The 13840-nt window shown below is 38.6% G+C and overlaps 1 pseudogene; it reads left to right on the top strand.

The window, feature by feature from the left end:
* Positions 1-652: 652 nt before the first annotated feature.
* On the top strand, positions 653-4658 carry LOC122039662 (annotated as a pseudogene).
* The last annotated feature ends 9182 nt before the right edge of the window (positions 4659-13840 follow it).

Genomic DNA, 13840 nt, shown 5'->3' with positions numbered 1-13840 from the left:
TAAGCGAAAGGCACGCTTCGAAGGTATAACCCTTATCTAGTGTAGATCTAAAGGTTTTACAAACTCGTACAAGAAAAGGTTTTTCGAAAAGTTTTGTTTACGAATCTTTGCACGGATCTACGGCTTTGGGTGACTCGGGGTTTCCGCGACACGAAAAAGCGGTTTTCGCGGCCCGAAGAACCCAACACAATATGCACGCCGTTAATAATACTATTAACGGCATGCTTTTAATGTGCGCTGTTAATAGCAAGCTGCGAAAAGCTATTTTTGTTGTAGTGAACACTTGGAATGCATGGAAATCAGATTCAATCAAATCCTCGACAGATTGGAGAGACAAGATGCTGTAATTACTGAATTGCAAAATAGCCAAGCTGGTAGAGTTCCCACACGAATTTCAAGGCAATATAACCGTGAAGACAACAACGATGATGATGATGATGGCATTTCTGAGGACATTGATGATAGAGTTTCTAGTGGCATATCTGGTGGCATCAGAATTGGTGGTAGAAGGGGAAGGATGACTGATTATGTTGATAGAAACTTGGGAAATATCAAATTTAAGATTCCTTCTTTTCAAGGCAAAAGTGATCCAGACGCATATTTGGAGTGGGAAAAGAAAGTGGAATTAGTATTTGATTGTCACAACTACTCTGAAGAGAAGAAGGTAAAACTTGCTGCTGTCGAATTTATTGATTATGCTATTATTTGGTGGGATCAAGTTATTCTAAGCAGGAGAAGAAACAACGAGAGACCCGTTGGCACTTGGGAAGAGATGAAATCAATTATGAGGAAGAGGTTCATTCCATCACATTACTATCGAGATTTGTATCAACGGCTACAAAGTCTAACCCAAGGATCCAAAACCGTGGAGGAATACCACAAAGAGATGGAGATTGCCATGATTCGAGCCAATGTGGAGGAGGACCGAGAAGCAACCATGGCAAGATTTTTACAAGGTTTGAATTCAGAAATTTCAAATATAGTAGAGTTGCAACATTATGTGGAGCTTGAAGATATGGTGCATATGTCCATGAAAGTTGAAAGGCAACTCAAAAGGAAGGGTTCAATCAAACATGGTCAAAGTTCTAATTCATCCACTTGGAAATCTAGTTGGAACAAAAGAGATGATAAAGTTGCATCAAAGAGTAAGACTGAGTTTTTGAAGAATAAAGATGCTAATTCTCCATTGGTTAAAGGTAAAGAACCTATCCAATCTTCAAGAAATAGAGATATTAAATGCTTTAAGTGTTTGGGAAGAGGACATATCGCTTCACAATGTCCAAACAAAAGAAGTATGCTTTTGAAAGAAAATGGTGATATTGAAACTGAGAGTGAGTCTGAAGATGATAATGTCTTGCCACCATTGATGGAAAGTGATGTAGAAGAGTATGCTGTTGAAGGTGAAGCCCATGTCACTACGCGTGCTCTAAATGTGCAAGTGAAGGAAGAAGATGAAGAACAACGAGACAACATATTTCATACCCATTGCCACATCAAAGACAAGGTATGTAGTATGATTATAGATGGAGGAAGTTGCACTAATGTTGCTAGTACTATCTTGGTTGAGAAATTATGCTTACTAACCACTAAACATCCTAGACCTTATAAACTACAATGGTTGAATGATTGCAGGGAGGTTAAGGTCACTAAGCAAGTATTGGTTTCATTATCCATTGGTAGGTATCATGATGATATTCTTTGTGATGTAGTACCAATGCATGCAAGTCATTTGCTTTTAGGTAGACCATGGCAATTTGATAGGAGGGTCATACACGATGGGTTCACAAATAAATATTCTTTTAAGATGCATGGTAAACTTGTAACTCTTGTACCATTAACTCCTAAGCAAGTATATGAAGATCAATTGAGGATAAAAAATGAGAGTGAAAAAAAAAAATTGTGAGAGAAAAAAAATGGAAAAGAAAAGGAGTGTGAGAAAAGAAAAAGTGAGGATGAGAGGAGTGAAAAAAAGAATGAAAAAGAAACAAAAAATCTAGAGAGTAAAAAAGGGAGCTTTTATGCAAAAGAAAGAGAGGTTAAGAGAGCTTTTTATTCTCAACAGCCGATGATTATACATTTGTATAAGGAGGCTTATTTCAACACTAACAAACAATCTTAACCATTCTTTGCCTAGTGTTGTTAAATCTCTTTTGCAGGAATTTGATGATGTCTTTCCTGAAGAAGTTCCTGATGGATTGCCACCACTTAGGGGAATAGAGCACCAAATTGACTTCATCCCAGGAGCAGCTATCCCTAATCGACCAGCCTATAGGAGCAATCCTATGGAGATGAAGGAGCTTCAAAAGCAAGTTGAAGAATTGATGAGAAAAGGATACGTCCGAGAAAGTTTGAGTCCTTGTTCAGTTCCTATTTTGCTTGTGCCTAAGAAGGATGGAACTTGGAGGATGTGCATTGATTGTAGAGCTATCAACAAGATTACGGTAAAGTATCGTCATCCTATTCCTAGATTAGATGATATGCTAGATGAACTACATGGTTCTTGCATTTTCTCTAAAATTGATTTGAAGTCTGGCTATCATCAAATTCGCATGCGTGAGGGAGATGAATGGAAAACTGCTTTTAAGACTAGGTACGGTTTGTATGAATGGTTAGTCATGCCATTTGGCCTAACTAACGCACCTAGTACTTTCATGAGATTAATGAACCATATTTTACGTGCTTATATTGAGAACTTTGTTGTAGTATATTTTGATGACATCTTGATTTATAGTAAAAATTTAGATGAACATCTTAATCATTTACAAAAAGTTCTACTTGTTTTGAGAAATGAAAAATTGTATGCTAACCTTCAAAAATGTTCTTTTTGCACTAATCAGATAGAGTTTCTTGGTTATATTGTTAGTGCTAAGGGAATAGCGGTTGATGAAGAAAAGGTTAAGGCAATACGTGAATGACCAACACCAAAAACGATAACTGAGGTACGTAGCTTTCATGGGTTGGCAAGTTTCTACAGAAGGTTTGTTAAAAATTTTAGTTCTATAGCTGCACCCTTGACTGAAGTTGTTAAAAAGAATGTTGGGTTTCGTTGGGATAGTGAACAAGTTTCAGCTTTCAATTTACTTAAGGAGAAGCTAAGTTCAGCACCATTACTTGCATTACCTAACTTTGCTAAAACTTTTGAAATTGAGTGTGTTGCATCAGGAATAGGTATTGGAGCTGTGCTAATACAAGAAGGTCAACCCCTTGCTTATTTTAGTGAGAAACTCAGCGGAGCAGCTTTGAACTATCCAACTTATGAGAAGGAGATGTATGCATTGGTCAGGGCTTTAGAGACTTGGCAACATTACTTGTGGCCCAAAGAGTTTGTTATTCACACTGATCATGAATCGTTGAAGCATTTGAAGAGCCAAAGTAAGTTGAATAGACGTCATGCAAAATGGGTAGAATTCATTGAATCATTCCCTTATGTGATCAAGAATAAACAAGGTATGGAAAACATTGTTGCTGATGCTTTGTCTCGAAAGTATACCTTGATCTCTACTTTAAACACTAAATTGTTAGGATTTGAATACATTAAAGATTTATATTCTAATGATTCTGATTTTGGAAATGTGTTTGAAGTTTATGAACATACTGCATTTGGGAAGTTTTATAGACATGGGGGGTTTCTTTTTAGAGTGAATAGGTTGTGTGTGCCTAATTGTTCATTAAGGGAATTATTAATCCAAGAATCTCATGGTGGGGGACTAATGGGACATTTTGGAGTTAAAAAAACTCTAGAAGTGTTGGTAGAGCATTTCTTTTGGCCACAAATGAAACGGGATGTAGTTAAATTTTGTGAGAAGTGTATTACATGTAGGCAAGCGAAATCTAGATCTTTACCTCATGGACTGTATACACCTTTACCAATTCCTAGTGAACCTTGGGTTGATATTTCCATGGATTTTGTTTTAGGACTACCAAGGTCTAAACGAGGTATGGATTCTATTTTTGTGGTTGTGGACAGATTTTCTAAAATGGCTCATTTTATTCCTTGTAGGAAAACAGATGATGCTAACCATATTGCTGATCTATTTTTTAGGGAGATCGTGCGACTTCATGGAGTACCGAGGAGCATAGTTTCAGATCGTGATGCAAAGTTTCTAAGCTACTTTTGGAAGACATTGTGGGGAAAGTTAGGAACAAAGCTTTGGTTTTCCACAACTTGTCATCCACAAATAGATGGACAAACTGAGGTAGTAAATCGAACTTTATCTACTTTGTTGAGAGCTATCATTCAAAAGAATTTAAAAGGTTGGGAAGATTGTTTACCACATGTTGAATTTGCTTATAATAGATCTATGCATTCTACTACTAATTTTTCTCCTTTTGAAGTGGTATATGGGTTCAAACCTTTAATTCCTTTAGATTTATCGCCTTTGCCTATCTCTGAGCGTGCCAGTTTAGATGGTACCAGAAAAGCTGAGTTTGTGAGGCAACTGCATGAGAAAGTTCGATTGCAAATTGAAAAAAGGACTGAACAATATGCTGCGCAAGCCAACAAGGGATGAAAGAAAGTGATCTTTGAACCCGGAGATTGGGTTTGGGTTCATATGAGGAAGGAAAGATTTCCAGCTAAACGTCGTACTAAGTTGCATCCACGAGGAGATGGTCCATTTCAAGTCATTGCTCGAATCAATGATAATGCATACAAGCTTGACTTACCAAGTGAGTATAATGTGAGTGCTACATTTAATGTTTCTGATCTTTCTCCTTTTGATGTAGGTGATCAAGATTCGAGGACGAATCCTTTTGAGGAGAGGGGGAATGATGGAATAAATGAAAGAGAACAAGTTGCGCAACAAGCTAGTGATATGGGTCATGCTCAATCCACTCCAAATATTAATGATGATCCATTATGCATCAATGGAGGACCAATTACAAGGGCTAGGGCTAAAAAGATGAAGGAAGCACTTAATGTGCTAATTGAAGATGTGAAGGCCAAAGCTACTATTGAAGAAGGTTTGACCAAGAGCAAGTCATCCGGCTTAGTCAACCTAATTCGAGCCTTAGATGAGCTAAATTAGTATTTAAGTTTCATATCTATGTAGTATGGATATGTTGGCTCAATTTGGACTCATTTTTACCTTTATTTGGGTTGTAATAATGTCATATGCTTAAAATGGCTAAGTAGTCTATATGGGCCTTTACTAAATGGGCTTTCTTTTGGCCTTTTAGGGTTTTTTGGTCACCTTATAGCTATAAATAAAGGGGGTGACGGCCACACATGTATCTTTGATATATTTTTCAATCTAAAACACGGTGAGGCTCTCGCTTGTTGGTTCTTCATTGAACTTGAACTTATCAAGGCATCTCCTTGTGGCGTTCGAAGACTTATCAACCTCAATCCCAAGGTTGTGGCGTCTTCCATCTTCTATGCCAAGGTTCGTGCTTTTCTAAGCATTGGGTCAAGATTTCTTTTCATCCATCTTATCGACTTAGACCTTCCTTCTTTCTGTTTTCAATTCGTTGTGGGTTCTTGAGATATCTCTCTCGTTGGGTTCACATCAGTTTTAACCCTTCAAGAAGCCCAAACCTACACCATCTACTACTCAAGGTAATCGCGAGCCCATTTCCTCCAAAACTCGTGATATCAAGTGTTTTAAATGTCATGGGCATGGTCATATAGCTAGTAAATGTGTGAACAAAAGGGAGATGATAATAAACGCTCAAGGTGAACTTGAGTCGGAAGATGAGGATGAAATAGTTGAAGAAGTGCCACAAAAAGAGGACAGTGATGATGAACAACATGCTGTTATTGGAGACTTATTGGTGGCCCGACGAGTTCTCAATCTACAAGCTAAGGAGGAAGAAGGTAATCAAAGGGAGAATTTGTTTCATACCCGTTGCTTTGTCAATAACAAGGTTTGCAGTGTTATTATTGATGGGGGGAGTTGCACCAATGTGGCAAGTACATATTTGGTGGAGAAATTATCACTACCAACTCGGAAACATTCACGACCTTATCGACTCCAGTGGCTAAATGATTGCGGAGAAATCAAGGTAATAAAACAAGTCTTGGTAGCAATCTCCATTGGCAAATATGAAGATGAGCTGTTGTGTGATGTGGTTCACATGCATGCATGCCATCTATTGTTGGGAAGACCTTGGCAATTCGATCGAAAGGTAACACATGATGGCCTCACAAATAAGTATAGTTTTACTTTGAAAGGGCAACCGATTATTCTTGTACCATTGACTCCAAGACAAGTTATGGAGGACCAGTTGAGACTACAAAAAGTAAATGAAAAGAAGAAAGAAAAATAAATTGAGAGAAAAAAATTGAGAAAAAAGAAGAAGAGGGAAAGAAAAATGAGGGGAAAGAAGATGAGAGGAAAGAGACAAAAGGAGTGGGCAAGGAAAAAAAAGGAGAGAGAAAGAAAAATATTTTTATGCAAAAAAAAGTGAGATTAAGCGAGCTTTGTTTTCAAATCAGCTGCCCCTTATCCTTTTGTATAAGGAGGCACTCTTGAGCACTAACGACCTTAACAATTCTTTGCCTAGTGTTATTGTTTCTCTCTTACAGGAATTCGAGGAGGTCTTTCCTAAAGAGGTTCCGTATGGTTTACCTCCCATTAGAGGAATTGAGCACCAAATTGACTTCATACCTGGTGCCTCCATTCCGAATCGACCTGCCTATAGAAGCAATCCGGAGGAAGCAAAGGAACTTCAGAGGCAAGTTAATGAATTGTCCCTGCTGCTGCGCGGCGGGGCGGAGGTGGCGGTGGCAGGGGAGCGACTACTGTACCGCGCGCTAGGGGAGGCGCGGGGCGCGGACGCGGTGTGGTGCTTCACGTTCAGCAACTCGGACCTCGTTCCCCTGTCGATGTACGTGATCGGTCACCACCACCAGCAGAACATTTGGGTCGAATACGACCTTGAAAACTCCCGGGTCGGATTCGCATCCGCTCGGTGCGACCAGGCTAGCCAAGTTTTGGGCGTGGCAAGTCCATGACCAATTCATTTTGATTCAACCGCACTCAATCTGACTCAACGATTCAATCTCGTTGACAAGCTGCAATGTCGGGTGCTATTTTCGACTTAAAACATGTAGATATTGAAATAAAGTTGTCTTCTAAACTTCTGAACACATATTGAAGATTATATATAAAAGAACTATTGGAGGTCTTGTTGGGCACTTCACAAGTGTGTGATGCCTTATTTTTGAGGTATTTCAGAGTATTGAGGAAGGATTTCTCCATTGTTGAATGATGAGCTTTGAAAAAAAAAGAGTGTTTCATAGTTGTTTTGGATTTTGAATGCTAACTTAACGAGTGCATCAACTCTAGTCCTCTCTTTTGGCAGAATGGATTGCATTTATAGTGATGGCACGCTTTCTGTGCAATGGTTCAGTTGAGTCATGATGTAAAATGTCAGGGTAATAAAAGGAATTGTCCTTGCCCAGGTAGACCTCATCCCATATAGAATCTGGTTCGGATCATTGATTGCTCGTTGATCTTGGTCACTGGGATAGTTATGATTTCAGACCCTCAAAAATCGACGGACTATTGGTTAACTGTTGGTTCGGTCTGTCAATTCCATTTTATTATATGTATCCATTGGAACCGTCAGGGCACTACAAAAAATTAATGAATTAGGGACAAAATTTAGGAATAATTAATTTTCGTCTCAAATCATCAACAAATTTAACGACAAAAAGAAAATTTGTCCCAAATTAACAACAAATTTTGTAACTAAATAATTTTATCCCTAATAAAGAACCTTGTAAATGGATTGCCTTGAAATTCTGTTAGTTAGAGCCCTAGAGCCAATCATTTGATGATTGTATGGACTCATGTATATCATATTCTTAATAAAGGCATTTGTTTGGTTATTATACTTATTTGTATTAGTGCCAAATAGATTAAGTATAATAGCGTCCTTGAGTAGAAGGTTCATACCTATATCAATCGATTAGTTGAATCGATAGTGAGATGATATAGGGAACACTACTCTAAATCATTCCTAGTCGAGTATTAACATTCAGGGACAATGTTAATGCAATAAGACTAGCATGTAGGTCAGCTCGATGACTTGATCTCACAAGTCATGGATATAGAGATATCATGCTGACACATGGGTATACATTGGAGAATGTATACTGAATGACCCGCCATGAGAAAGTATCATGGATCGTTATATGAGTGTCATATACTTTCTCATGTGGCTATTAGTATGACTATTAGTCCTTAGACCTGAAGTCACCATGGATCCCTACAAAAGGAGTTATGTACTTTAGTTTCGTCAAACGTCACCCGTAACTGGGTGGACTATAAAGGCGATTACTGGGTATGTAACGAATTATGCAGAGGGATGTGAGTGATGTAGATGGGATCTATCCCTCCCATATGACGGGAGCGACATCGCTATTCTTGATAGAGTGAGACCACGAAGTGCATGACCATGCCCAAATGAGTCAACATTAGATGTTGAGCTCATTTGATCGAGTGAGTTTACTTGGAGTTCAAGATTTAGATTGATTAGAGGATGACACGGTCTATGCCTCACATTAATCAATCTAGATGTCTAGGATAGAAGGACACTTGTCACATATTGTGAGGAGTCACAATTAGTAGTCACAAGGTGATGTTGGATCTCAACATTCTTGTAACTTGGGTAGCAATGATGTATTGCTAGATGCCGCTCATTGCTTATGTTTCTAAAGTAGTTTAGAAACATTGCCAACGTTACAAGAACCTATTGGGTCACACACAAAGAACAAGTGGATAGAGATTAGGTTCATGTGATGAACCAATTGGATTAGGTTCATGTGATGAACCAAATTGGATTAAGACTAATCCAAATTGGGCTAATTGAGTTGGACTCAAGTTGATTCATGTGTTCAATGAGTCTAATTTGGATTATGACTCATTGAATCAATTTAATTAAATGAATTAGATTTATTATATTAAGTTGGCTTGAATCAAATGGTTAGATTAGATCAACCATGAGAGAGATTTGGTCAAGTTTGCTTGATTTGAGAAGGAAGATCAAAGGTCAATTTTGACTTGACCATTTGCCACCTCATTTGTGAGTTGGCATAAGGTGGACCATTGATGATGCTCCACATCATCATGGTTGCACATGTGTGTGCCACCTCATGGAGGTTACAAATCCCCTCTTTAATGGCCACATTAAATGGGAAGGGGGTTACACACACATGAAGGAGAGTGAATGCAATTCATTCTCATTCATTCCTTCTTCTTCCTCCTTAGCTCTCTCTTGCTTTTTCCTCTCTTTTGGTCGTGGGTTCCATGAAGGGAGAGAAGGTGGTTGAGTTGTATTCCAAGAGAAGAAAGAAAGGGTGAAGGTCACAAAAGAGGAGACTACTTCTTGAGTGTAAGAGTTTCCTTTCTTCTTTCTTTTTCCCTCCATTTAAATCCTATCCGAGAGCTCTAGAAAGTGCTAGCACACTTGGGGCTCTCTTCTCCATCCTTTGAGTGTGAGAGACACTCCTTGTTCGTGTGGATATCACTAGAGAAGTATCTACCTTGATACTTTGGAGATCCAACAAGTACCTTGGACGAGCGGGATTTTGCAAGGGCATGCATCGAAGGTAAGATGGTTTTTCCTTTGTAGATCTACTGTAGATCGTAGTATAAAACTCGTATTTGTGTTTTCGAAATTTTTCCTTGCACGGATCTACGGCTTTGGGTGATTCCGGGTTTCCGCGACGCGAAAAGCGGTTTTCGCGGCCCGAAAAACCCAACAAATTCAATTTGGGAAAGGGTATTGACGCCACACTCAAGCAAGATGAGAAGGTGAATAATAAGTCATAGGGTTTGATTGCCAAAAGTTACCTTAATAAGATCAAAATTAGTGCTTTGCCTAAGAACTAGAAGGAATCTCTCACTAAAGATAAATTCAAATTTTAATTTAAACTTACTTAATTTGCCGTACAAGAGTTCTCATATTTAACATCCCCTAAGATTCACTATGCACTAATTATGCAATAAATATCATGCTTGCATGTATGATATTTATTATTCACTAATGCAACCACTAATCTTTAATACTAGCTTAATGCAACCATGCATGCATGGTATTTATTATACTAGCTTAGAAATTCTCAAAAATGTATTAAAAACTCACAAAGGACATCAAAAATTACTTTAGAAACCCCCCCAAAATGCATACGAAAATGGTCCTCATGTTGGTTCAATTTCACTTTCAAATTGAAGGAATGTAATCCATTTAGTTGTTGCCTCCATTGTGCATTGATCCTCCTTTTCCTTGAGCCCCATTATTAAGCCTTCCAAAGCTTGCTTCTTAGTCTTGGACCTTGTCATGGGTCCCCCAATTCCCTTTAATGCCTCTTCTAGGATCACATCATTCCCTCCTTCTTTAGGTGAATTCATCCTCGAATTTAGGTCTTCATCACCTACATCAAAAGGACTCGAATCAGTCACATTAAATGTTGCACTAACACCATACTCACCGGGCAAATCAATTTTGTAAGCATTGTCATTAATTGTTTCCAACACTTGGAATGGTCCATCTCCTCTTTATTGAAGATTTGATTTCTTTTGGGTAGAAACCGTTCCTTCCTCATATGAACTCACACCCAATCACCGGGTTCAAGGACAACTCTTTTTCTCCCTCTATTGGCTCGATTTGCATATTACTCCATTTTCTTCTCAATTTGAGCTTTAACTTGCTCATGAAGCTTCTTCACATATTTTGTCTTTGTTTTGCCATCCTTGTGAACTAAAGAAGAAGTGTTAGGTAAAGGAAGCAAATCAAGAGGTGTTAGTGGATTGAACCCATAAACAATCTCAAAAGGAGAAAATTGAGTAGTAGAATGGACCGCCCTATTATAAGCAAATTCAACATGAGGTAAACATTCTTCCCAAGATTTAATGTTCTTCTTAATAATCACTCTAAGAAGAGTAGAAAGTGTCCTATTTGTCACCTCAGTTTGACCGTCAGTTTGTGGGTGGCATGTGGTGGAGAAAAGAAGTTTTGTTCCCAGCTTGTTCCATAAGGTCCTCCAGCCAATCAATTTAGTTTCAAGTGTAGCTAACAAGTTATACATTCTTGAAAGTGCTTCTGCTGCAACATTTACCCTTCCTTGCTTATGCTTAATCACATAAGAAAATTGTTCAAGAAAATCGACCCATTTGGCATGCCTTTTGTTGAGCTTCTCTTGCCCTTTCAAATACTTCAAAGATTCATGATCACTATGAATGACAAATTCTTTAGGCAAAAGATAATGCTGCCATGTTTGCAATGCTTTAACAAGTGCATACAATTCTATATCATAAGTGGAATAGTTGATAGTGGCGCCACTTAGTTTCTCACTAAAATATGAAATGAGATGATCATCTTGAAGTAAAACAGTCACAATACCCACATGAGATGCATCACATTCAATTTCAAATGATTTGGAAAAATCTGGTAAAGCAAGAATGGGTGCATGTATGAGTTTATACTTAAGTGTTTGAAATGCATTTTCTTGATTCTCTCCCCATCTAAAACCCATGTTTTTCTTAACAATTTCATTTATAGGTACTGCCACCGTGTTGAAGTCCTTCCAAACCTCCTATAGAAACTTGCCAACCCATGGAAGCTCCTAACCTCACTCACAGTTTTAGGTGTTGGCCAATTTCTAATGGCCTTAACTTTCCCTTCATCAACCTGCACTCCTTTAGAACTTATGACAAAACCAAGAAAAACCACATGATTAGTGCAAAAAGAACACTTTTCCAAGTTAGCATATAGTTTTTCCTTTCTAAGGACATGCAAGACAGATTGGAGATGTGCAATATGCTCAACAAAACTCTTGGAATGTACCAAAATATCATCAAAGTATACTACCATAAATTTTCTAAGAAATTCATGTAAGACATGGTTCATAAGCCTCATAAAAGTGCTTGGTGCATTAGTTAACCCAAAAGATATTACCAACCATTTATACAATCCATATTTAGTTTTGAAAGCTGTTTTCCATTCATCCCCTTCCCTTATCCTAATTTGATGGTACCCACTTTTCAAATCAATTTTAGAAAAGAAGCAAGTATCATGCAATTCATCAAGCAAATCATCAAGTCTAGGGATAGGATGTCTATACCAAATTGTGATGTTGTTGATGGATCTACAGTCAGTGCACATCCTCCATAATCCATCCTTTTTAGGCACCAAAATTATGAGAACAACACAAGGACTTAAACTTTCTCTAACCCATCCTTTTTGCAATAACTCCTCCACTTGATTTTGTATCTCCTTTGTTTCTTGAGGGTTGCTCCTATAAGCTGGCCTATTGAGCAAAAAAGCGCCAGGAATAAGGTCTATTTGGTGTTCAATCCTCCTCGTTGGTGGAAAACTATGAGGTACTTCCTTAGGAAACACATCCTCAAAATCCTGCAAAATAACAACAACATCACTAGGCAAGGAGTTAGTATTAGATTCCAAGCAAGTTTCCTTACACAAAAGAAGAAATATAGGATGCCTTGTCAAATAAGCTTTCTTCACCTCACTTCCTCTTGTAAACAAATTTTCTTTTTTTCTCTCTTTCTTTTCCTCAATCTCTCTTTTCTTTTGAATTTTGTCCTCAAAATCAAGTATTTTCGTTTTCACACACTCTTCCTTTTTCTTAAGCTCTCGCTCTTCTTTTACTCTTTTCTCTCTCATTTTTATTTGATCCTCACAAACCTCCCTAGGTGATAACGGTACAAGTGTGACTTTGCGAGAATTGTGGACAAAAGAGAACTTGTTGGAGAATCCATCATGGTGAGCTCGCCTATCAAATTGCCAAGGTCTTCCAAGAAGAATGTGGCTTGCCTCCATAGACACAATATCACATAGAACTTGATCTTCATATTTGCCAATGGAGAAATTAATCAACACTTGTTGGTTCAATACCAATTCACCACTATTACTTAGCCATTGAATTTTATATGGTCTTGCTTGTGGTGTAGTCTTGATTGAGGTTGAGTTTGGTGACCAACCTAGTGCTTGCCACATTGGTACAACTGTAACGCCCGAAAATTCTCAAACTTGCATTAGAATTATTCTACGATTTTTCTGGAATTTCTAGATATTTTTCCAGAATTTTCCGAGTAGCGGAAGTAGCAAAAATAAATATAAGCGTAAAACGGCCTAGGCGGGGATTGAACCCGAGACCTATGGTTTAGTGGACAAGGCTAGTAACCAGTGGACCCAGCAGGGCTGTGCTGAAAGGAAAGGGGAACAATCCTAGTTAAGTGGGATTTGGGCGGAACTTATCACTAAGTATAAATAGGAAACTTAAGTTGGGTTTGGGTAAATTTTGGTTCGGCAGTCATCTCCTCATAAACCCTCACCGTGACCTATCCCTCTCCCAAAAACCTGCACCGCCGCCCACACCTCTCCCTCCTCCTCTCTCGGCGCCCAAGCCCCAAGGGCTCTCGGATCACTTTCCGACGACGACTCCAACACGAAAAGGGTTCTTCTCCACGAGAGGAACGAGAAGACGTGAGCGGATCGTCGAGAGGACCATCTCCACCGGAGTTTTAGCGAATAGAATCGTAAGAAATTACGATTAGGAGGTAATAAACCCCTCACCTGCGGTATAATAGCTTCCGTTTGAGTTTTTATGCTTTAGTTAGGATGTATGCAGATTTTTTTATCGATATCTAAGGTGTATTTAACTCTCTTTTCAGATTAGGGTCTTAGTTGAACACCTTTAGATGGGCCGGGCATGTCTTCCCTCTTCAGATAGGAGGTTAGATGTTGTCGGGTGCCTAGAGGTGGTCTCCCTAATAGAGAGGAGAGTTAGGGCACGCTAGGTGTTCGATAAAATAGCTAGTTTAGTAAAAATGCACCCTAGGCATCTTTAACAGCTCAGTTAGATACATTAGAA

Source organism: Zingiber officinale, chromosome 2A, assembly GCF_018446385.1.
Source record: "Zingiber officinale cultivar Zhangliang chromosome 2A, Zo_v1.1, whole genome shotgun sequence".
NCBI lineage: Eukaryota > Viridiplantae > Streptophyta > Magnoliopsida > Zingiberales > Zingiberaceae > Zingiber > Zingiber officinale.
The sequence above is the reverse complement of the archived record's forward strand: the minus strand, read 5'-3'. Positions and strand labels throughout refer to the sequence as shown.